The following is a 25,210-nucleotide window of genomic DNA, read 5'->3' on the forward strand; positions in this document are numbered from 1 at the left end:
GGTGTGTCTTATGGTCCAGGGCATCTTATAGTCTGAAAAAAAATGGTACACAACTCCAGAAGTTGGTGTATCACCCATGGATGGATGGCCTGGTGGAGAGTTTCTGCAAGACCTTGAAATCCATGTTTAAGAAGGTCATGGAGAAGGAAGACCAAGACTGCCTACTGCCATACCTGCTGGTCTCTATTAGGTAAGTCTCACAGGCCTCTTCGGTGTTCTCACTATTGGAGCTGCTATATGGACGGCACTATAGAGGACTTCTGGATAGGGTTGAGCGAAACGGGTCGATCATTTTCAAAAGTCGCCGACTTTTGGCTAAGTCGGCGTCTCATGAAACCCGATCCGACCCCTGTGCTTGTCGGCCATGCGGTACGCGACTTTCGCACCAAAGTCGCGTTTCAATGACGCGAAAAGCGCCATTTCTCAGCCAATGAAGGTGAACGCAGAGTGTGGGCAGCGTGATGACATAGATCCTGGTCCCCACCATCTTAGAGAAGGGCATTGCAGTGATTGGCTTGCTGTCTGCGGCGTCACAGGGGCTATAAAGGGGCGTTCCCGCCGACCGCCATCTTACTGCTGCTGATCTGAGCTTAGGGACAGGTTGCTGCCGCTTCGTCAGAAGCAGGGAGAGCGTTAGGCAGGGTCCACTAACCACCAAACCGCTTGTGCTGCAGCGATTTGCACTGTCCAACACCACCTTCGGTGTGCAGGGACTGTGGAAGCTATTTTTTTTTTTTTTTCCCCTCAGCGCTGTAGCTCATTGGGCTGCCCTAGAAGGCTCCGTGATAGCTGTATTGCTGTGTGTACGCCACTGTGCAAACCAACTGCTTTTTTCAAAGCACATATCCTCTTGTTCCTTCCTTTCTGCACAGCTATCTTTTTTGTTTGTCCACACTTTTTATTTAATTTGTGCATCAGTCCACTCCTATTGCTGCCTGCCATACCTGGCTTAGATTACTGCAGGGAGATAGTAATTGTAGGACAGTCCCTGTTTTTTTTTTGTTTTTTTTGTGGGAGATTAAGATTGGCATTTCTGCTACAGTGCCATCCCTGTGTGTGCCATCTCTCACTGAGTGGGCCATAGAAAGCCTATTTATTTTTTCCGTGATTTGTGTTCTAAATTCTACCTCAACACAAAAACACTACATCAATCAGTGGGAGAAAAATATTGGCCTCAGTCAGGGCTTGTGTGTCACTGCTGTGTGTGCTATCTCTCATTCAGTGGGCTATAGCAAGCCTATTTATTTTATTTTTTTTTTTAATATTATTTGGTTTCTAAAGTCTCCCTGAAAAAAAAAAAAAAACTAAAAAAACAGTGGGAGAGTAATATTGCCCTTTCAGCTTGTGTGCCAGTCTTGACTCCTGGGTGTGCCACCTCTCTCTCTCATTCAGTGGGCCATAGAAAGGCTATTTTTTTTTTTGTTTTTTTTAATATTATTTGGTTTCTAAAGTCTCCCTGAAAAAAAAAAAAAAACATAAAAAAACAGTGGGAGAGTAATATTGCCCTTTCAGCTTGTGTGCCAGTCTTGACTCCTGGGTGTGCCACCTCTCTCCCTCTCATTCAGTGGGCCATAGAAAGCCTATTTATTTATTTTTTTAAATATTATTGGGTTTCTAAAGTCTCCCTTAAAAAACAAAAAATACATAAAAAAACAGTGGGAGAGTAATATTGCCCTTTCAGCTTGTGTGCCAGTCTTGACTCCTGGGTGTGCCACCTCTCTCCCTCTCATTCAGTGGGCCATAGAAAGCCTATTTATTTTTTTTTTTAAATATTATTGGGTTTCTAAAGTCTCCCTTAAAAAACAAAAAATACATAAAAAAACAGTGGGAGAGTAATATTGCCCTTTCAGCTTGTGTGCCAGTCTTGACTCCTGGGTGTGCCACCTCTCTCCCTCTCATTCAGTGGGCCATAGAAAGCCTATTTATTTATTTTTTTAAATATTATTGGGTTTCTAAAGTCTCCCTTAAAAAACAAAAAATACATAAAAAAACAGTGGGAGAGTAATATTGCCCTTTCAGCTTGTGTGCCAGTCTTGACTCCTGGGTGTGCCACCTCTCTCTCTCATTCAGTGGGCCATAGAAAGGCTATTTTTTTTTTTGGTTTTTTTAATATTATTTGGTTTCTAAAGTCTCCCTGAAAAAAAAAAAAAAAACATAAAAAAACAGTGGGAGAGTAATATTGCCCTTTCAGCTTGTGTGCCAGTCTTGACTCCTGGGTGTGCCACCTCTCTCCCTCTCATTCAGTGGGCCATAGAAAGCCTATTTATTTATTTTTTTAAATATTATTGGGTTTCTAAAGTCTCCCTTAAAAAACAAAAAATACATAAAAAAACAGTGGGAGAGTAATATTGCCCTTTCAGCTTGTGTGCCAGTCTTGACTCCTGGGTGTGCCACCTCTCTCCCTCTCATTCAGTGGGCCATAGAAAGCCTATTTATTTTTTTTTTTAAATATTATTGGGTTTCTAAAGTCTCCCTTAAAAAACAAAAAATACATAAAAAAACAGTGGGAGAGTAATATTGCCCTTTCAGCTTGTGTGCCAGTCTTGACTCCTGGGTGTGCCACCTCTCTCTCTCATTCAGTGGGCCATAGAAAGCCTATTTATTTTTTTTTTTAAATATTATTGGGTTTCTAAAGTCTCCCTTAAAAAACAAAAAATACATAAAAAAACAGTGGGAGAGTAATATTGCCCTTTCAGCTTGTGTGCCAGTCTTGACTCCTGGGTGTGCCACCTCTCTCCCTCTCATTCAGTGGGCCATAGAAAGCCTATTTATTTTTTTTTTTAAATATTATTGGGTTTCTAAAGTCTCCCTTAAAAAACAAAAAATACATAAAAAAACAGTGGGAGAGTAATATTGCCCTTTCAGCTTGTGTGCCAGTCTTGACTCCTGGGTGTGCCACCTCTCTCTCTCATTCAGTGGGCCATAGAAAGGCTATTTTTTTTTTTGGTTTTTTTAATATTATTTGGTTTCTAAAGTCTCCCTGAAAAAAAAAAAAAAAACATAAAAAAACAGTGGGAGAGTAATATTGCCCTTTCAGCTTGTGTGCCAGTCTTGACTCCTGGGTGTGCCACCTCTCTCCCTCTCATTCAGTGGGCCATAGAAAGCCTATTTATTTTTTTTTTAAATATTATTGGGTTTCTAAAGTCTCCCTTAAAAAACAAAAAATACATAAAAAAACAGTGGGAGAGTAATATTGCCCTTTCAGCTTGTGTGCCAGTCTTGACTCCTGGGTGTGCCACCTCTCTCCCTCTCATTCAGTGGGCCATAGAAAGCCTATTTATTTATTTTTTTAAATATTATTGGGTTTCTAAAGTCTCCCTTAAAAAACAAAAAATACATAAAAAAACAGTGGGAGAGTAATATTGCCCTTTCAGCTTGTGTGCCAGTCTTGACTCCTGGGTGTGCCACCTCTCTCCCTCTCATTCAGTGGGCCATAGAAAGCCTATTTATTTTTTTTTTTAAATATTATTGGGTTTCTAAAGTCTCCCTTAAAAAAAAAAAAAAACATAAAAAAACAGTGGGAGAGTAATATTGCCCTTTCAGCTTGTGTGCCAGTCTTGACTCCTGGGTGTGCCACCTCTCTCTCTCATTCAGTGGGCCATAGAAAGGCTATTTTTTTTTTTGGTTTTTTTAATATTATTTGGTTTCTAAAGTCTCCCTGAAAAAAAAAAAAAAAACATAAAAAAACAGTGGGAGAGTAATATTGCCCTTTCAGCTTGTGTGCCAGTCTTGACTCCTGGGTGTGCCACCTCTCTCTCTCATTCAGTGGGCCATAGAAAGGCTATTTTTTTTTTTGGTTTTTTTAATATTATTTGGTTTCTAAAGTCTCCCTGAAAAAAAAAAAAAAAAACATAAAAAAACAGTGGGAGAGTAATATTGCCCTTTCAGCTTGTGCGCCAGTCTTGACTCCTGGGTGTGCCACCTCTCTCTCTCTAATTGTGGGCCATAGAAAGCCTTTTTTTTTTTTTTTTTTTAATATTATTTGGTTTCTAAAGTCTCCCTGAGAAAAAAAAAAAAATAAATTAGGTGGGAGATTAATATTGACATTAGTGCTTGAGTGACAGTCCTGCGTGTGTGTCATCTCTGTGATTTTGTGCCACAGAAAACAGAGTGTGTAACATTGTGCCTGATTTTCCTTGTGGTCTCACCAACCTGTTAAGGGATATTGAAATCATACTGAAGTTATAGCTCACCGTGTAAGTTGTTTGACAGCAACAAATAAAGTTACTTTGGTTAAGATTTTAAAACAATGAGGAAGTCTGGTGCAAGAGGTCGTCGTGGGCGTTCATTGTCAGCTGGTAATGATGGTAGTGGTAGTGGAGCATCAGGTGGTCGTGGGGATAAAAATATTCCACCTAAGTCTGGAGCTGTGGAGCCAGTTTCGTCGTCAGGCTACACAAGGCCTCGAACGCTCTCTTTTCTGGGAGTAGGAAAACCGCTTTTAAAGGCGGAGCAGCAACAGCAAGTTTTGGCTTACATTGCAGACTCAGCCTCTAGCTCTTTTGCCTCCTCTTCCGAAACTGGTAAATGTAAAAGCAGCGTGTCGCTTGTGGATGTTCACGGTCAGGGACAAGTCGCTTCCTTGTCCTCCTCAGCAAAAACTACAACAAGAGAGAAGGATGCAGCAGGCGACACAACGGGTCACTCCATGGAGCTCTTTACACATACCGTCCCTGGCTTAGAAAGTGAAACATTTAACAGGCCATGCCCATTACAAGTATATTCTGACATGGAGTGCACTGATGCACAGCCACAGCCAGAGTACTATGCTGCTCCTTTGACTCAGACCACCACATTGCCCTCTCAGGGTACAGATCCACAATCAGACCCTGATGAGACTATGTTGCCCCGCCACGAACGCTATACCACCGACCGACACAGTGACACAGACGAAGTTGCACACGAGCTCGAAGAGGAGGTAATAGATGACCCAGTTATTGACCCCGATTGGCAGCCATTGGGGGAACAGGGTGCAGGCGGCAGTAGTTCAGAAGCGGAGGTGGAGGAGGGGCCGCAGCAGGCATCAACATCGCAACAGGTTCCATCTGCCGGGCCCGTATCTGGCCCAAAACGCGTGTCAAAGCCAAAACCTGTTGGAGCACAGCGTTGCCATCCGGTTAAAGCTCAGTCTGCAATCCCTGAAAAGGGATCCGAGTCTAGGAAGAGTGCAGTCTGGCATTTTTTTAAACAACATCCAACTGATCAGCGCAAAGTCATCTGTCAAAAATGTTCAACTAGCTTAAGCAGAGGTCAGAATCTGAAAAGTCTAAATACTAGTTGCATGCATAGACACTTAACCACCATGCATTTTCAAGCCTGGACTAACTACCAAACGTCCCTCAAGGTTGTAGCACCCTCGGCCAATGAAGCTAGTCAGCAACGCAACATCCCTTCCGTCACTGTAAGGCCACCATTTTCCGCACCACCGGCAGTATCTGTGCAGGTTTCTTTGCCAGCCAAAAGCAGTCAGGGTCAGGGAATCACCAGTTTTGTAGGAGGAAATATTGCATCTAGGGCACCGGCGGAAACAATACCGTCTCCAACCGTCTCTCAGTCTGCCATGTACACCGGCACACCCGAAAGTTCCACGATCTCCAGCTCTCCAGTCCAGCTCACCCTACATGAGACTCTGGTTAGAAAAAGGAAGTACTTATCCTCGCATCCGCGTACACAGTGTTTTAACGCCCACATAGCTAGACTAATCTCGTTAGAGATGATGCCCTACCGGTTAGTTGAAAGCGAAGCTTTCAAAGCCCTGATGGAGTACGCTGAACCACGATACGAGCTACCCAGTCGACACTTTTTTTCCAGAAAAGCCATCCCAGCCCTGCACCAGCATGTTAAACAGCGCATCGTCCATGCACTCAGGCAATCTGTGAGTACAAAGGTGCACCTGACTACAGATGCATGGACCAGTAGGCATGGCCAGGGACGTTATGTGTCCATCACGGCACACTGGGTGAATGTGGTGGATGCAGGGTCCACAGGCGACATCAATTTAGGGACAGTTGTGCCTAGCCCACGGTCTAGGAAACAGTTGGCTGTAGGCGTTCGCACCCCCTCCTCCTCCTCCTCCTCGTCCTCCTGCAGAAGCTACAGCTCTTCCACAGAACGCAGTCTGCCAACCACTCCATCGGCAGATGACACTGTTGCACACCAGTTGTCCCATTATGGGCCAGCTACTGCCAAGCGTCAGCAGGCTGTATTGGCTATGAAGTGCTTGGGCGACAACAGACACACCGCGGAAGTTCTGTCCGAGTTCTTGCAACAAGAAACGCAGTCGTGGCTGGGCACAGTAGATCTTGAGGCAGGCAAAGTAGTGAGTGATAACGGAAGGAATTTCATGGCTGCCATCTCCCTTTCCCAACTGAAACACATTCCTTGCCTGGCTCACACCTTAAACCTGGTGGTGCAGTGCTTATTGAAAACTTATCCTGGGTTCTCCGACCTGCTCCTCAAAGTGCGTGCACTTTGCTCACATATCCGACGTTCGCCTGTACACGCCAGCCGTATGCAGACCTATCAGCGGTCTTTGAACCTTCCCCAGCATCGCCTAATCATAGACGTTGCAACAAGGTGGAACTCAACACTGCACATGCTTCAGAGACTGTGCGAACAGAGGCGTGCTGTTATTTATTTGTGGGAGGATACACGGGCAGGCAGTAGGATGGCAGACATGGAGTTGTCAGGTGTGCAGTGGTCTAAGATACAAGACATGTGTCAAGTCCTTCAGTGTTTTGAGGAATGCACACGGCTGGTTAGTGCAGACAACGCCGTAATAAGCATGAGCATCCCCCTAATGCGTCTGCTGATGCAAAGTTTGACGCACATAAAGGAGCAGGCGTCTGCACCAGAGGAAGAGGAAAGCCTTGATGACAGTCAGCCATTGTCTGGTCAGGGCAGTGTACAGGACAAGGTAGCGGGCGAAGAGGAGGTGGAGGACGAGGAGGATGATGGGGATGAGTATATTTTTAATGCCGAACCTTTCCCGGGGGCACAGGAAATTGGTTGCGTGTCACGGCCGGGTTCTGGTTTTTTGAGGGACACAAGTGACGTAGATTTGCCTGCAACTGCCCCTCAACCAATCACAACCGGAGATTTGACAACTGGAACTTTGGCCCACATGGCGGATTATGCCTTACGTATCCTAAAAAGGGACACACGCATTACGAAAATGATGAACGATGACGATTACTGGTTGGCCTGCCTCCTTGATCCACGCTATAAAGGCAAATTGCAAAATATTATGCCACATGAGAACTTGGAACTAATATTAGCAACCAAACAATCAACTCTTGTTGACCGTTTGCTTCAGGCATTCCCAGCACACAGCGCACGTGATCGTTCTCACACGAGCTCCAGGGGGCAGCAGACTAGGAGTGTTAGGGGTGCACACATCAGAAGTGGCGTTGGACAGAGGGGTTTTCTGACCAGGTTGTGGAGTGATTTTGCTATGACCGCAGACAGGACAGGTACTGCTGCATCAATTGAAAGTGACAGGAGACAACATTTGTCCAGTATGGTTACTAACTATTTTTCATCCCTTATCGATGTTCTCCCTCAACCGTCATTCCCATTTGATTACTGGGCCTCCAAATTAGACACCTGGCCAGAATTGGCAGAATATGCATTGCAGGAGCTTGCTTGCCCGGCAGCAAGTGTCCTATCAGAAAGAGTATTCAGTGCTGCAGGTTCAATATTAACCGAAAAAAGGACTCGTCTGGCTACCCAAAATGTTGACGATCTAACATTCATTAAAATGAACCACAACTGGATTTCAAAATCTTTTGCCCCACCTTGCCCGGCCGACACCTAGCTTTCCTATGAAAGGCTCTTGCCTGTGAATTACTTTTCTAATGTCTAATTTGCTGCAGCTGATTGTACAGCATACGACATGTTTACACCTCCCTAAATGGCCAAACTCCCCACACGGGGCCGTGGTATCGCGACTTGGCGCAAGCACCCGTGAGACTGCTGTTTGTCTGAAGAGGTGGGTGTGCTCGCTTTTGGTTGACGGCATTGCTACTGGGTCCCTCATAGTACAATGTAGTGTCTCTGGCGGTGGTGGTGCGCACCCAACGTCAGACACACCGTTGTAACATGAGGGGCCCTGGGGCGGTCCCGCCGGCCTCTAGAGAGTTCCCCCCTACCCCAGCTCAAAATGTGCTCTACCACATGCAAAATTATGTCGCACAGCTCCACCAATCTTTAGTCTATTCGCTGACATCATTCAATGTCTGGCACTGACAATACACATTTGTAGACATCTATGATGCAACTTAAAGTAGTCTGTGTCTGTGTCCTATATTGGCACCATTAAATAGTTACTGCCAAATTACTATGTCAGAAACTCAGCAGATGAGCCCACCCCTGTACCTAAGTATGCCACCTTTTTTTTTGTTTTGGTTGTTTTGCGAGACATTAACATCTATTTATATTTTGGGAGTACTGGGACAGACACTCCTTGCACTACTCCTCCACTCACCACCAAGCTGCCCGTGTATCCATGTAACCGCTGTAAAACTGCCATGAGCCTATTGTTTGTTATTTTAGGCCTTTGAAGCCTGTCTGCGGTCCCTCCTTCCACTAGTCCTCCACTGACCAGACCACTGCTGCCCGTGTACCCCTGGAACCAATTATAAAGTGCCTACAGCCAGCCCATTTTTTTATGTTAGGCCTTTGAAGCCTGTCTGCGGTCCCTCCTTCCACTAGTCCTCCACTGGCCAGACCACTGCTGCCCGTGTACCCCTGGAACCAATTATAAAGTGCCTACAGCCAGCCCATTTTTTTATGTTAGGCCTTTGAAGCCTGTCTGCGGTCCCTCCTTCCACTAGTCCTCCACTGACCAGACCACTGCTGCCCGTGTACCCCTGGAACCAATTATAAAGTGCCTACAGCCAGCCCATTTTTTTATGTTAGGCCTTTGAAGCCTGTCTGCGGTCCCTCCTTCCACTAGTCCTCCACTGGCCAGACCACTGCTGCCCGTGTACCCCTGGAACCAATTATAAAGTGCCTACAGCCAGCCCATTTTTTTATGTTAGGCCTTTGAAGCCTGTCTGCGGTCCCTCCTTCCACTAGTCCTCCACTGGCCAGACCACTGCTGCCCGTGTACCCCTGGAACCAATTATAAAGTGCCTACAGCCAGCCCATTTTTTTATGTTAGGCCTTTGAAGCCTGTCTGCGGTCCCTCCTTCCACTAGTCCTCCACTGACCAGACCACTGCTGCCCGTGTACCCCTGGAACCAATTATAAAGTGCCTACAGCCAGCCCATTTTTTTATGTTAGGCCTTTGAAGCCTGTCTGCGGTCCCTCCTTCCACTAGTCCTCCACTGACCAGACCACTGCTGCCCGTGTACCCCTGGAACCAATTATAAAGTGCCTACAGCCAGCCCATTTTTTTATGTTAGGCCTTTGAAGCCTGTCTGCGGTCCCTCCTTCCACTAGTCCTCCACTGGCCAGACCACTGCTGCCCGTGTACCCCTGGAACCAATTATAAAGTGCCTACAGCCAGCCCATTTTTTTATGTTAGGCCTTTGAAGCCTGTCTGCGGTCCCTCCTTCCACTAGTCCTCCACTGACCAGACCACTGCTGCCCGTGTACCCCTGGAACCAATTATAAAGTGCCTACAGCCAGCCCATTTTTTTATGTTAGGCCTTTGAAGCCTGTCTGCGGTCCCTCCTTCCACTAGTCCTCCACTGACCAGACCACTGCTGCCCGTGTACCCCTGGAACCAATTATAAAGTGCCTACAGCCAGCCCATTTTTTTATGTTAGGCCTTTGAAGCCTGTCTGCGGTCCCTCCTTCCACTAGTCCTCCACTGACCAGACCACTGCTGCCCGTGTACCCCTGGAACCAATTATAAAATGCCTACAGCCAGCCCATTTTTTTATGTTAGGCCTTTGAAGCCTGTCTGCGGTCCCTCCTTCCACTAGTCCTCCACTGGCCAGACCACTGCTGCCCGTGTACCCCTGGAACCAATTATAAAGTGCCTACAGCCAGCCCATTTTTTTATGTTAGGCCTTTGAAGCCTGTCTGCGGTCCCTCCTTCCACTAGTCCTCCACTGGCCAGACCACTGCTGCCCGTGTACCCCTGGAACCAATTATAAAGTGCCTACAGCCAGCCCATTTTTTTATGTTAGGCCTTTGAAGCCTGTCTGCGGTCCCTCCTTCCACTAGTCCTCCACTGGCCAGACCACTGCTGCCCGTGTACCCCTGGAACCAATTATAAAGTGCCTACAGCCAGCCCATTTTTTTATGTTAGGCCTTTGAAGCCTGTCTGCGGTCCCTCCTTCCACTAGTCCTCCACTGGCCAGACCACTGCTGCCCGTGTACCCCTGGAACCAATTATAAAGTGCCTACAGCCAGCCCATTTTCTTATGTTAGGCCTTTGAAGCCTGTCTGCGGTCCCTACCTTAAATACTCCTCCACTCACCACCAAGCTGCCTGCCCGTCTATCCATGTAACCACTGTAAAACTGCAATGAGCCTATTGTTTGTTATTTTAGGCCTTTGATAGCCTGTCTGCGGCCCCTACTTGCAATACTCCTCCACTGACCACAATGCTGCCTGGAGTGCCTGCCTGTGTATCCATGTAACCGATGTAAAACTGCCATGACTGCCTACTGTTTGTTATTTTAGGCCTTTGATAGCCTGTCTGCGGCCCCTACTTGCAATACTCCTCCACTGACCACAATGCTGCCTGGATTGCCTGCCTGTGTATCCATGTAACCGATGTAAAACTGCCATGACTGCCTACTGTTTGTTATTTTAGGCCTTTGATAGCCTGTCTGCGGCCCCTACTTGCAATACTCCTCCACTGACCACAATGCTGCCTGGAGTGCCTGCCTGTGTATCCATGTAACCGATGTAAAACTGCCATGACTGCCTACTGTTTGTTATTTTAGGCCTTTGATAGCCTGTCTGCGGCCCCTACTTGCAATACTCCTCCACTGACCACAATGCTGCCTGGATTGCCTGCCTGTGTATCCATGTAACCGATGTAAAACTGCCATGACTGCCTACTGTTTGTTATTTTAGGCCTTTGATAGCCTGTCTGCGGCCCCTACTTGCAATACTCCTCCACTGACCACAATGCTGCCTGGAGTGCCTGCCTGTGTATCCATGTAACCGATGTAAAACTGCCATGAGTGCCTACTGTTTGGTATTTTAGGCCTTTGATAGCCTGTCTGCAGCCCCTACTTGCAATACTCCTCCACTGACCACACCAATGCTGCCCGTGTACCCCTGGAACCTATTTAAAAGTTCATAGAGCCTAGTTATATATTTTATTTACTATTAATAAGGCCATGATGGACTACGCTGTACCACGCTACAAGCTAACCAGTCGACACTTCTTTTGCGAGAAAAGCCATCCCAACCCTCCACCAGCATGTAGAAGACCGCATTGTCCATGCACTCTGGCAATCTGTGAGTACAAAGGTGCACCTGACAACAGACGCATGGACCTGTAGGCATGGCCACGGAAGATTACGTGTCCATTACGGCGCAATGGGTTAATGTGTTGGATGCATGGTCCACAGGGGACAGCCTACTAAGTCTGTCTGCAGTCCCTAATTCAAATTGTCCTCCACTGTCTAAATCGGAGCTTCCACCTTCTGGCTTTCGGCCTATAGTATCAGAAATTAAACTGCATTTGGCCTTCAACTTTGGTTAGGGCCTACTAACGGCTTCTGCCCCTCCCTGGTGTTGCCCTCAACTAAATAAAGCTGAGCTTCAACCTTCTGCTCCAAATTACCATTTTAAAAAATGCAATAGGCTTTTCCGGCCTACTAAAGGTGTCTGTCTGTGTGCCCCTGCCTGGTGTTGTCCTCAACTAAATAAAGCTGAGCTTCAACCTTCTGCTCCAAATTACCATTTTAAAAAATGCAATAGGCTTTTCCGGCCTACTAAAGGTGTCTGTCTGTGTGCCCCTGCCTGGTGTTGCCCTCAACTAAATAAAGCTGAGCTTCAACCTTCTGCTCCAAATTACCATTTTAAAAAATGCAATAGGCTTTTCCGGCCTACTAAAGGTGTCTGTCTGTGTGCCCCTGCCTGGTGTTGTCCTCAACTAAATAAAGCTGAGCTTCAACCTTCTGCTCCAAATTACCATTTTAAAAAATGCAATAGGCTTTTCCGGCCTACTAAAGGTGTCTGTCTGTGTGCCCCTGCCTGGTGTTGTCCTCAACTGAATAAAGCTGAGCTTCAACCTTCCGGCTCTCATTAAGTGGTTTTTAAAAAACAAAATGGTGGTTAGGGCCTACTAACGGCTTCTGCCCCTCCCTGGTGTTGCCCTCAACTAAATAAAGCTGAGCTTCAACCTTCTGCTCCAAATTACCATTTTAAAAAATGCAATAGGCTTTTCCGGCCTACTAAAGGTGTCTGTCTGTGTGCCCCTGCCTGGTGTTGTCCTCAACTGAATAAAGCTGAGCTTCAACCTTCCGGCTCTCATTAAGTGGTTTTTAAAAAACAAAATGGTGGTTAGGGCCTACTAACGGCTTCTGCCCCTCCCTGGTGTTGCCCTCAACTAAATAAAGCTGAGCTTCAACCTTCTGCTCCAAATTACCATTTTAAAAAATGCAATAGGCTTTTCCGGCCTACTAAAGGTGTCTGTCTGTGTGCCCCTGCCTGGTGTTGTCCTCAACTGAATAAAGCTGAGCTTCAACCTTCCGGCTCTCATTAAGTGGTTTTTAAAAAACAAAATGGTGGTTAGGGCCTACTAACGGCTTCTGCCCCTCCCTGGTGTTGCCCTCAACTAAATAAAGCTGAGCTTCAACCTTCTGCTCCAAATTACCATTTTAAAAAATGCAATAGGCTTTTCCGGCCTACTAAAGGTGTCTGTCTGTGTGCCCCTGCCTGGTGTTGTCCTCAACTGAATAAAGCTGAGCTTCAACCTTCCGGCTCTCATTAAGTGGTTTTTAAAAAACAAAATGGTGGTTAGGGCCTACTAACGGCTTCTGCCCCTCCCTGGTGTTGCCCTCAACTAAATAAAGCTGAGCTTCAACCTTCTGCTCCAAATTACCATTTTAAAAAATGCAATAGGCTTTTCCGGCCTACTAAAGGTGTCTGTCTGTGTGCCCCTGCCTGGTGTTGTCCTCAACTAAATAAAGCTCAGCTTCAACCTTCTGCTCCAAATTACCATTTTAAAAAATGCAATAGGCTTTTCCGGCCTACTAAAGGTGTCTGTCTGTGTGCCCCTGCCTGGTGTTGTCCTCAACTGAATAAAGCTGAGCTTCAACCTTCCGGCTCTCATTAAGTGGTTTTTAAAAAACAAAATGGTGGTTAGGGCCTACTAACGGCTTCTGCCCCTCCCTGGTGTTGCCCTCAACTAAATAAAGCTGAGCTGCAACCTTCTGCTCCAAATTACCATTTTAAAAAATGCAATAGGCTTTTCCGGCCTACTAAAGGTGTCTGTCTGTGTGCCCCTGCCTGGTGTTGTCCTCAACTACATAAAGCTGAGCTTCAACCTTCTGCTCCAAATTACCATTTTATAAAATGCAATAGGCTTTTCTGGCCTTCTAAAGGTGTCTGTCTGTGTGCCCCTGCCTGGTGTTGTCCTCAACTAAATAAAGCTGAGCTTCAACCTTCTGCTCCAAATTACCATTTTAAAAAATGCAATAGGCTTTTCCGGCCTACTAAAGGTGTCTGCCCCTCCCTGGTGTTGTCCTCAACTGAACAAAGCTGAGCTTCCACATTCTGGCTTTCGCCCTATACTATCAGATATTAAACTGCATTTGGCCTACTAGTGTGGTTAGGCCCTTGAAACAGTGTCTGCTGCTCTTGGGTTTGCTACTCCACTGAACAAAGCAATGCCGCCTGTTTAGTCCTGTTACCAATTTTGAACTGCATTTAGCCTACTTTATTCTTTGGCCCTATATCTGTTTCCTCCTCATCCTGCCCATTGCCCAGCCACTGCTAAATGAGTCTGCTGGTACATTGACCTAGACCACTACATTCCCCTTGTACTCTACACAGCCAGAATCTGACCCTGCTGAAAGTAAGGTTCCCCTTCCCGCATGTTATACCACCTTACACAGGGACAAAGAGGAAGGTGCAGATGAAAGTGCAGGTTCCTTCATCAGGTGGGGGGGCATACTCGTTGGCGACGTCACTGGCACAGGGCCCCTCAGAGTACGCAAAAGTGTCGCTGCTGGTGGGAGGCGCCCCCGCCATGCAAACACACCGCCGTACTTTGAGGGGCCCTGTGCCAGTGCCAATGCGAACGAGTGGGCCCCCCCCTGCTTGCTCAGGATCACAGCACTTGCAACGTTTAAATACTTACCTTTCCCTGCAACACCGCCGTGACGTAGTCCGCATTTCCTGGGCCCACGAAAAACTTGAGCCAGCCCTACTCCCCCCACAACTTTCCCCCAATTCCCTATGCCCAACTATTATTATACAGTTAATTAAGATTGGCAAGCTTCAGAAACAAGAATGGATGTTTTTGGCATTAAAATGGGCACTGTAGGTGTTTTCCTGGCCTCCACTCACTGCCGACTATGCTTCCCCATTGACTTGCATTGGGTTTCGTGTTTCGGTCGATCCCCGACTTTTAGCGATAATCGGCCGACTGCACTCGACTCGACTCTGGACAAAATCGGGTTTCCCAAAACCCTACTCGATCTTAAAAAAATGAAAGTCGCTCAACCCTACTTCTGGATATTGCAAAGGAGATCCAGAAAGCAGAGATTACCCCCCACCAGAGCATCATCGAGCATATCGTTCAGATGCAGGACTGGATCGCAAAGGTATTGCTGATTGCAAAGCAGAGCCTGCTTCAAGAACAAGAGGCCCAGGCAAGTGTCTACAATTTGGCAGCGAGGCTGAGACAGTTTAGCCTGGAGACTGAGTATTGGTGTTGGTACCTACGGTCAACATGGTACCTAGGAGTTGAAGCTCGCTTTATGTAAACAGCCAGTTTTGCTTGCACTTGACTTCACAAAGGAGTCTATAGTTCAGATGCATGCCACCAAGGTTGGTTTGAGAGATGTTTTGTCCAAGGAAATAGATTAGGACAAACTTCCAGTCCTATACCTGAGTAGGAAACTCTCCCCCTGTGAAAAGAATTATGCCATCGTAGAGAAAGAGTGCTCAGCCATCAAATGGGCAATTTACACCCTGAGGTACTAACTCTTAGGCTGGAAGTTCAGGCTAATGTCAGATTATGCACCCCTGAGGTGGATGAGTGAAAGGAAGGGGAAGAATGCATTGGTGAACAGCTGGTTTCTTGCACTCCAAGACATTAGTTTTCATGTGGAGTACAGGCCCAGGAAGCTATATGGTAATGCAGATGTCCTGTCTAGACTTCCTTGTTTGGTGACTGAAGGTGCCAAAACCCCTGACTTTGGGCCTCACGAGTGGCCGATTGTTACCATGGTCAAATGTCAACAGGCTCTAGTAAGTTAGTTACATCATGCACAGTGTATAATCTAACTAACTTGTGTCTGCAGCACTGACAGGTTATAAAGCATAGCAATGTTCCTGGATTGCTATACTTTACAACTGTGATCAGAGCTGTGAAAGTCAAAGTCACATAGAGGGACAAAGTAAAAAGTTTAAAAAAAGTAAATAAGTTGTAAAAATATTTTTTTTAAAATCACAAACCATACACCAGGCCACATTTCAGAATCTTAATCCTTTCTGCTAATAGTGTGGGCCATACACCAGGCGACATTTCAGGATCTAAATAGCAGTTTGATCTTTTACATGAGGTATCAGGGCTCCCAGCACAGAAGGCTTACACCGGTCCCTCACCCACATCGTCTTAATTTAAACTTAAATTCAAAGCTGTAAATGCTTGCCAAGACCTTGATGCTTTATTCCTGATGCATGGCTGACAGCTGTTGTGCCATTATCAAATTTCTACTGTGGGTGAATTGATCAGTCATCTCTCTGTGTTACTATCTTTAAATTTTTCTAACAATAGCGGTCTACCAAGCTGATATTTGTGACGCCTAAATGTGGCTGAACAACAAAGCAGTTTGAGCTTTTACATTAGGTATCAGGGCTCCCAGCACAGCAGGCTGACACCAGTCCTTCACCCAACTCATCTAAATTTAAACTTAAATTAAAAGCTCTAAATGCCGGCCTAGGTCCTGATACCTCATGCATGGCCCATGGCTAACTGCTGCAGTGCCATTATCAAATTTCTACTTTCGGTCAATTGACGCCACTTTTCCTGGTGTCTGCCCCTAATTTTTAGAGACATATGGACTCTAAATTGGGTCTCCTTCATGTGTGTTGCCAGATTTGACTGGTCTCTCAGAGCACCAGGCCAACACTTGTCACTCATCCACCTGTTACTGATCAATGTTTAAGCTAGAAATGCTGATCCAAGCCCTGGTGCAGCCATCCATGCATCCATGTTGCGTAATTATTCTATTCTGGATCAATTGATGCCACTTTTCCTGGTGTCTACCCCTAATTTGACCTGTTTTGGCAGCCTTTTTGCTCCCCTGAAGTCGTTGTTTATGCGCTTGAATTCAATGGGGTTCAGATATGTTAGACTAACTGTTTGGCAGACTGTTGGGCAAACATCTGAACCGAACCTTGATAGGTTTTCTCATCTCCAGTAAACTCAGCCCACATAAAAGAACCCTCACCTCAAATTATTCTGTCAGCAGAAATATGGAAAAATGATAGCTCTCAAAATATGGCTATGTGTAAAAAAAGCGTCTTTTAGTATGTGACAGCAGCCAAACATAAAATCTTATCGTATATTCTTGAGTATAAGCCGACCCAAGTATAAGCTGAGGCACCTAATTTTGTTACAGAAAACTGGGCATGCTTATTGGCTCGAGAACAAGCCAGGTATGTATTGTCCCCTCATCCCTGTCCTGCTCTGTGTGGCTCCACCTGTCCTGCTCTGTGTGGCTCCCCTTGTTATATGAATGGGTCCCCTCGTTGTATGGATGGCTCCCCCATCACATCTTGTATGCATGGCTCAGCTCCCCCATCCCATCCTTGTATGAAATGCTCCCCCTTCCCATCTTGTTTGCATGGCTCGGCTCCCCCATCCCATCCTTGTATACTCAGCTCCCCATCCCATTTTGAATGCATGGCTCAGCTCCCCGTTCTCCTCCATCCTCCCCATCATATTCACCCTCCTTGCATGGGTGCTGAATAGTGTTGAGCGATACTTTCCGATATCGGAAAGTATCGGTATCGGAAAGTATCGGCCGATACCGTCACAGTATCGGAATCCAATCCGATACCGATACCCGATCCCAATGCAAGTCAATGGGACGAAAATATCGGAATTAAAATAAACCCTTTATACACTTGTAGGTTCATTCTACATGAAGGAAAACAACTAAAAATATTGTAGGATGTATTGGGGGACGTGGCGGAGATATTAAAGGGACAGAGGTTTAGCCCAATGTAATAGAATAGCAGGATTTTTTTTTTTTTTTTATGAAGTTCGGCGTTAGAAAGAATTTGACTATGTTTTTTTTTTTTTTTTTATGTCAGATATTGATGTTTCACTACTTCCACGCCCTTCACCTTCTTTTTTACTTCTCCCACGCTTTCTTCTTAATTATCCTCATCATCAGCTTCTTTGACATCAACTTCTTCACCTTATTCATCTTCTTCTTCATCTTCTACCTATTATTTTTTGGGTTACATTGTTCATATTCTTTTTATTTTACTATTATCTTCATCATATTCAACTTCTTCATCATATTCTTATTTGTGACAGGCATTCCCGTAGTTGTTATCTATAAAAGTTTGAAGATTACACCTTCCGTTCTGCCTGTCACAAAACAGTTACATTTGTCCGCGTTCAGTTTGGCCTGCAGCATCAGGCTTTATCCAGGGGCACCACGAGGAGGAACGGACTCACCCCCATACACTGCTTAGTCTTCTTCTGCTTATAATTTACATAATATTTTTTGCTCTGATATTTTGTGTTATGCTTAATGTCCTTCTGCTCTTTGTTCTGCAGCCTCTTGTTCTTCTGCTTCTCGGTCTTCCAGGTCGTCGTCGTCGTCTCCAGGGTCGTCGTCTCCGGGGTCGTCGTCATCGGGGTGGTCTTCAGGGTCGTCGTCTCCGGGGTCGTCGTCATCGGGGTGGTCTTCGGGGTCATCGTCTCCAGGGTCGTCGTCATCACGGTGGTTGTCGTCTCTGGTGTCGTCGTCATCTTAGGGGTGGTCTTCTGGGTCATTGTGTTTAGTCTCTTGAACTTGGAAATGTAGCAGAAGGTACAAGAAGGCTGAGAAAATGCCGAGAACCAGCTGATGGAACTGGAACTCGGATGGCTACCCGAAGGTCCAAGAGCCAATGGAACTACCGAGGACCAGCTGACTTTACTGGAACCCGGTTACTAAGCAGGAGGTACCTGTGCTGAAAGCACTACCAAGGACCACCTGACGTTGGTGGAACTCGGATACCCAGAGGGAGGCACCTAAGCCAAAGGCTCTGCCCGGAACCAGCTGATGGTACTGGAACCAGGATGGGGAGCAGAAGGTACAAGAGCAAAAGACACTGCCGAGAACCAGCTGACGGTGCTGGAACCCGGATGGGTAGCCGAAGGTCCAAGAGCCAATGGAACTACCGAGGACCAGCTGACGTTACTGGAACCCGGTTACTAAGCAGGAGGTACCCGTGCCTGAAAGCACTACCAAGGACCACCTGACGTTGGTGGAACTCGGATACCAAAGGGAGGCACCTAAGCCAAAGGCTCTGCCCGGAACCAGCTGACGGTACTGGAACCAGGATGGGGAGCAGAAGGTACAAGAGCAAGTGTCTGCGTGGCTTTTGCAGGACACGATGCCGGCTGCACAGCAGGGGAACAGCTGGCGGTGCTGGACCCCACTGACACATTGGCGAGGTGTTTTTCTCTGTGCAGCTAGCACATCTGGGCCCCAACTGGCGGTGTGTTAGAGCCCAGGGTCAGCAGGAGGAGGAGCAGGAGGAGGAGGAGCAGGGGGAGGGGAGTGTAGGCCGAAGCCTGCACTGGCGGCAGCTTTGGGTCTGTTGTGTCTGCGTGGCTTTTGCAGGACACGTTGCCGGCTACACAGCAGGGGAACAGCTGGCGGTGCTGGACCCCACTGACACATTGGCGAGGTGTTTGGCTCTGTGCAGCCAGCACTTCCGGACAGCAACTAGCGTTGTTGGAGCCCGGGCTCTGTAGGTGGAGCAGAGTGTAGGCCGAAGCCTAATTGAACCGATTTCAAAAGTCACCTTTAACCCCCCCTCAGGGGTTACAAAGTAGAAGAGCCACAGCTTATGCAGCAGCAGTGCTGCGCAAGTCAAAGGTTGCTCTTGTAATTTTTCTCCTTGCACACGCTGAATGGAACACGTATAACATTCAGCCCTTTATACAGTCAAACTGTGTAATGGAGGCGCGAGTTCCCTTTGTAATGAGACGCAGCACAGGTGTCAAGAATCCCACCTTGGTGCTGGGTGCAGCCTCCCGAGCGTTGTTATTTGCTGTACAGGAGTCTGCGCTGTCGTGTTATCCCCTGGCCTAGCGCCGTTAGCGCTGCCCATCTTCTGGCATCATGTAATGTCGGCCGGTGCGGTTCGCGATGACCATGAATCCCAGCCCCGCAGTGTCTTAACATTGTTAAAACACTGCGGGGCTGGGATTCAGGGCCTGGCGCAGCACATATGTTGGCCTCTCACACTCGGGTCCTTACACCCGCTTCAGACTGTGCGGCGTCATCTGATCCCTTATCGTATGCCACGGCCATGAAGCCGCACAGTCCGAAGAAGGCGGAAGGAGAGGAGGGACAGGCGAACTGATGCACTGATCCTGCCCATGAATCACACCCTCGCAGTCCCAATAAATAAGACACCGAGGGGCGTTGTGTGGGTCAGGGCGGCCGCAGAGGCGCAGCCAGCCAAACAATGATGCCAGAAGACGGGCAGCGCTACCAAGGGGGTTGCAGCGTGTCATTACAAAGGAAAGTCACACCACCGGGACGGTTAACTGGTCACACAGAGGACACATTTCAGACGTGTTTTCAGTTCCACATGTGCGAGGAGAATACGTTTCTGAGCCACCTTGCACACATGCAGCATTACCGCTGTACAAGGTGGCTGGATAACGTAAAAACGCCTGGGGGAGGGGGGACAGGTTCCCTTCAATTTCAGTTCTTGTGTCTGCGTGGCTTTTGCAGGACACGATGCCGGCTGCACAGCAGGGGAACAGCTGGCGGTGCTGGACCCCACTGACACATTGGCGAGGTGTTTTTCTCTGTGCAGCTAGCACATCTGGGCCCCAACTGGCGGTGTGTTAGAGCCCAGGGTCAGCAGGAGGAGGAGCAGGAGGAGGAGGAGCAGGGGGAGGGGAGTGTAGGCCGAAGCCTGCACTGGCGGCAGCTTTGGGTCTGTTGTGTCTGCGTGGCTTTTGCAGGACACGTTGCCGGCTACACAGCAGGGGAACAGCTGGCGGTGCTGGACCCCACTGACACATTGGCGAGGTGTTTGGCTCTGTGCAGCCAGCACTTCCGGACAGCAACTAGCGTTGTTGGAGCCCGGGCTCTGCAGGTGGAGCAGAGTGTAGGCCGAAGCCTAATTGAACCGATTTCAAAAGTCACCTTTAACCCCCCCTCAGGGGTTACAAAGTAGAAGAGCCACAGCTTATGCAGCAGCAGTGCTGCGCAAGTCAAAGGTTGCTCTTGTAATTTTTCTCCTTGCACACGCTGAATGGAACACGTATAACATTCAGCCCTTTATACAGTCAAACTGTGTAATGGAGGCGCGAGTTCCCTTTGTAATGAGACGCAGCACAGGTGTCAAGAATCCCACCTTGGTGCTGGGTGCAGCCTCCCGAGCTTTGTTATTTGCTGTACAGGAGTCTGCGCTGTCGTGTTATCCCCTGGCCTAGCGCCGTTAGCGCTGCCCATCTTCTGGCATCATGTAATGTCGGCCGGTGCGGTTCGCGATGACCATGAATCCCAGCCCCGCAGTGTCTTAACATTGTTAAAACACTGCGGGGCTGGGATTCAGGGCCTGGCGCAGCACATATGTTGGCCTCTCACACTCGGGTCCTTACACCCGCTTCAGACTGTGCGGCGTCATCTGATCCCTTATCGCATGCCACGGCCATGAAGCCGCACAGTCCGAAGAAGGCGGAAGGAGAGGAGGGACAGGCGAACTGATGCACTGATCCTGCCCATGAATCACACCCTCGCAGTCCCAATAAATAAGACACCGAGGGGCGTTGTGTGGGTCAGGGCGGCCGCAGAGGCGCAGCCAGCCAAACAATGATGCCAGAAGACGGGCAGCGCTACCAAGGGGGTTGCAGCGTGTCATTACAAAGGAAAGTCACACCACCGGGACGGTTAACTGGTCACACAGAGGACACATTTCAGACGTGTTTTCAGTTCCACATGTGCGAGGAGAATACGTTTCTGAGCCACCTTGCACACATGCAGCATTACCGCTGTACAAGGTGGCTGGATAACGTAAAAACGCCTGGGGGAGGGGGGACAGGTTCCCTTCAATTTCAGTTCTTGTGTCTGCGTGGCTTTTGCAGGACACGATGCCGGCTGCACAGCAGGGGAACAGCTGGCGGTGCTGGACCCCACTGACACATTGGCGAGGTGTTTTTCTCTGTGCAGCTAGCACATCTGGGCCCCAACTGGCGGTGTGTTAGAGCCCAGGGTCAGCAGGAGGAGGAGCAGGAGGAGGAGGAGCAGGGGGAGGGGAGTGTAGGCCGAAGCCTGCACTGGCGGCAGCTTTGGGTCTGTTGTGTCTGCGTGGCTTTTGCAGGACACGTTGCCGGCTACACAGCAGGGGAACAGCTGGCGGTGCTGGACCCCACTGACACATTGGCGAGGTGTTTGGCTCTGTGCAGCCAGCACTTCCGGACAGCAACTAGCGTTGTTGGAGCCCGGGCTCTGCAGGTGGAGCAGAGTGTAGGCCGAAGCCTAATTGAACCGATTTCAAAAGTCACCTTTAACCCCCCCTCAGGGGTTACAAAGTAGAAGAGCCACAGCTTATGCAGCAGCAGTGCTGCGCAAGTCAAAGGTTGCTCTTGTAATTTTTCTCCTTGCACACGCTGAATGGAACACGTATAACATTCAGCCCTTTATACAGTCAAACTGTGTAATGGAGGCGCGAGTTCCCTTTGTAATGAGACGCAGCACAGGTGTCAAGAATCCCACCTTGGTGCTGGGTGCAGCCTCCCGAGCGTTGTTATTTGCTGTACAGGAGTCTGCGCTGTCGTGTTATCCCCTGGCCTAGCGCCGTTAGCGCTGCCCATCTTCTGGCATCATGTAATGTCGGCCGGTGCGGTTCGCGATGACCATGAATCCCAGCCCCGCAGTGTCTTAACATTGTTAAAACACTGCGGGGCTGGGATTCAGGGCCTGGCGCAGCACATATGTTGGCCTCTCACACTCGGGTCCTTACACCCGCTTCAGACTGTGCGGCGTCATCTGATCCCTTATCGCATGCCACGGCCATGAAGCCGCACAGTCCGAAGAAGGCGGAAGGAGAGGAGGGACAGGCGAACTGATGCACTGATCCTGCCCATGAATCACACCCTCGCAGTCCCAATAAATAAGACACCGAGGGGCGTTGTGTGGGTCAGGGCGGCCGCAGAGGCGCAGCCAGCCAAACAATGATGCCAGAAGACGGGCAGCGCTACCAAGGGGGTTGCAGCGTGTCATTACAAAGGAAAGTCACACCACCGGGACGGTTAACTGGTCACACAGAGGACACATTTCAGACGTGTTTTCAGTTCCACATGTGCGAGGAGAATACGTTTCTGAGCCACCTTGCACACATGCAGCATTACCGCTGTACAAGGTGGCTGGATAACGTAAAAACGCCTGGGGGAGGGGGGACAGGTTCCCTTCAATTTCAGTTCTTGTGTCTGCGTGGCTTTTGCAGGACACGATGCCGGCTGCACAGCAGGGGAACAGCTGGCGGTGCTGGACCCCACTGACACATTGGCGAGGTGTTTTTCTCTGTGCAGCTAGCACATCTGGGCCCCAACTGGCGGTGTGTTAGAGCCCAGGGTCAGCAGGAGGAGGAGCAGGAGGAGGAGGAGCAGGGGGAGGGGAGTGTAGGCCGAAGCCTGCACTGGCGGCAGCTTTGGGTCTGTTGTGTCTGCGTGGCTTTTGCAGGACACGTTGCCGGCTACACAGCAGGGGAACAGCTGGCGGTGCTGGACCCCACTGACACATTGGCGAGGTGTTTTTCTCTGTGCAGCTAGCACATCTGGGCCCCAACTGGCGGTGTTAGAGCCCAGGGTCAGCAGGAGGAGCAGGGGGAGCGGAGTGTAGGCCGAAGCCTGCACTGGAGCAAGTTGAAAGGAAACCTTTAACCCCCCCCCCAGGCGTTTGTAGCTGGAAGAGCCATCGTGTACAGCACTAATGCTGGAAAAGGTAAACTTAGCTCTTTTAATTATGGTCCTTGCAGATGCTGAACCTAACACTTATGAAATGTGTCCCCTCACAGCGTTCAACCGTCCGGTAGGTGGAACTTTCCTTTGTCATGTGACGCAGCACAGCCGTCATTTTTACCCCCTTGTCGCCGTGCGCCGCCTCCTCAGCGTTGTTTGAATCTGTCCCGGAGCCTGCGCTGTTAGGTTACCCCTTGGCCATGCACACATTTTGCGCTGCCCGTCTTCTGACATCATTTGCTGTCAGGCTGGCTGCGCCTGTGCGGGTGCGCTGTCCAAGATTCAGCCTCGCGGTGTCGTCTAATGTAATCCCACCGCGGGCCTGGGATCCGTGTCCATGCGCAGTGCATATCCTCGCCTCTCACTCCCCTCCCTACGGCTTCTAAAGACTGTGCGGTGTCACGGCCGTGGCATGCTATTAGGGACCAGCTGACACCGAACAGTCTTTAGAAGCCGTAGGGAGGGGAGTGAGAGGCGAGGATATGCACTGCGCATGGACACGGATCCCAGGCCCGCGGTGGGATTACATTAGACGACACCGCGAGGCTGAATCTCGGACAGCGCACCCGCACAGGCGCAGCCAGCCTGACAGCAAATGATGTCAGAAGACGGGCAGCGCAAAATGTGTGCATGGCCAAGGGGTAACCTAACAGCGCAGGCTCCGGGACAGATTCAAACAACGCTGAGGAGGCGGCGCACGGCGACAAGGGGGTAAAAATGACGGCTGTGCTGCGTCACATGACAAAGGAAAGTTCCACCTACCGGACGGTTGAACGCTGTGAGGGGACACATTTCATAAGTGTTAGGTTCAGCATATGCAAGGAGCACCACGAAAAGAGGCACTTTTTCCCTTTGCATCATTACTGCTGCACAAGGTGGCTCCTTCAGTAACAAACGCATGGGGGGGGGGGGGACAGGTTCCCTTAAATTTAACTTGTTGTGCCTGCGTGGTGGTCGCAGTACACGTTGCCGTATACACAGCAGGGGAACAGCTGGCGGTGCTGAACCCCACTAACACATAGGCGAGGTGTTTGGCTCTGTGCGTACAGCACTTCTGGACGGCAACTGGCGGTGTTGGAGCCCAGGGACAGGTGGAGGAGGAGGAGGTTGGAGGAGGTTGGAGGGATTGCCACACACACAGCAGGGGAACAGCTGACGTTACTGAACCCCAATAACAGAGGAGCGACTGTTGACTGTGCGTACAGCACTTCTGGACGGCAACTGGCGGTGTTGGAGCCCAGGGACAGGTGGAGGAGGAGGAGGAGGTTGGAGGAGGTAGGAGGGATTGCCACACACACAGCAGGGGAACAGCTGACGTTACTGAACCCCAATAACAGAGGAGGGACTGTTGACTGTGCGTACAGCACTTCTGGACGGCAACTGGCGGTGTTGGAGCCCAGGGACAGGTGGAGGAGGAGGAGGTTGGAGGAGGTTGGAGGAGGTAGGAGGGATTGCCACACACACAGCAGGGGAACAGCTGACGTTACTGAACCCCAATAACAGAGGAGCGACTGTTGACTGTGCGTACAGCACTTCTGGACGGCAACTGGCGGTGTTGGAGCCCAGGGACAGGTGGAGGAGGAGGAGGAGGTTGGAGGAGGTAGGAGGGATTGCCACACACACAGCAGGGGAACAGCTGACGTTACTGAACCCCAATAACAGAGGAGGGACTGTTGACTGTGCGTACAGCACTTCTGGACGGCAACTGGCGGTGTTGGAGCCCAGGGACAGGTGGAGGAGGAGGAGGTTGGAGGAGGTTGGAGGAGGTAGGAGGGATTGCCACACACACAGCAGGGGAACAGCTGACGTTACTGAACCCCAATAACAGAGGAGGGACTGTTGACTGTGCGTACAG

Source organism: Ranitomeya variabilis, chromosome 6, assembly GCF_051348905.1.
Source record: "Ranitomeya variabilis isolate aRanVar5 chromosome 6, aRanVar5.hap1, whole genome shotgun sequence".
NCBI classification, from domain to species: Eukaryota; Metazoa; Chordata; class Amphibia; order Anura; family Dendrobatidae; genus Ranitomeya; species Ranitomeya variabilis.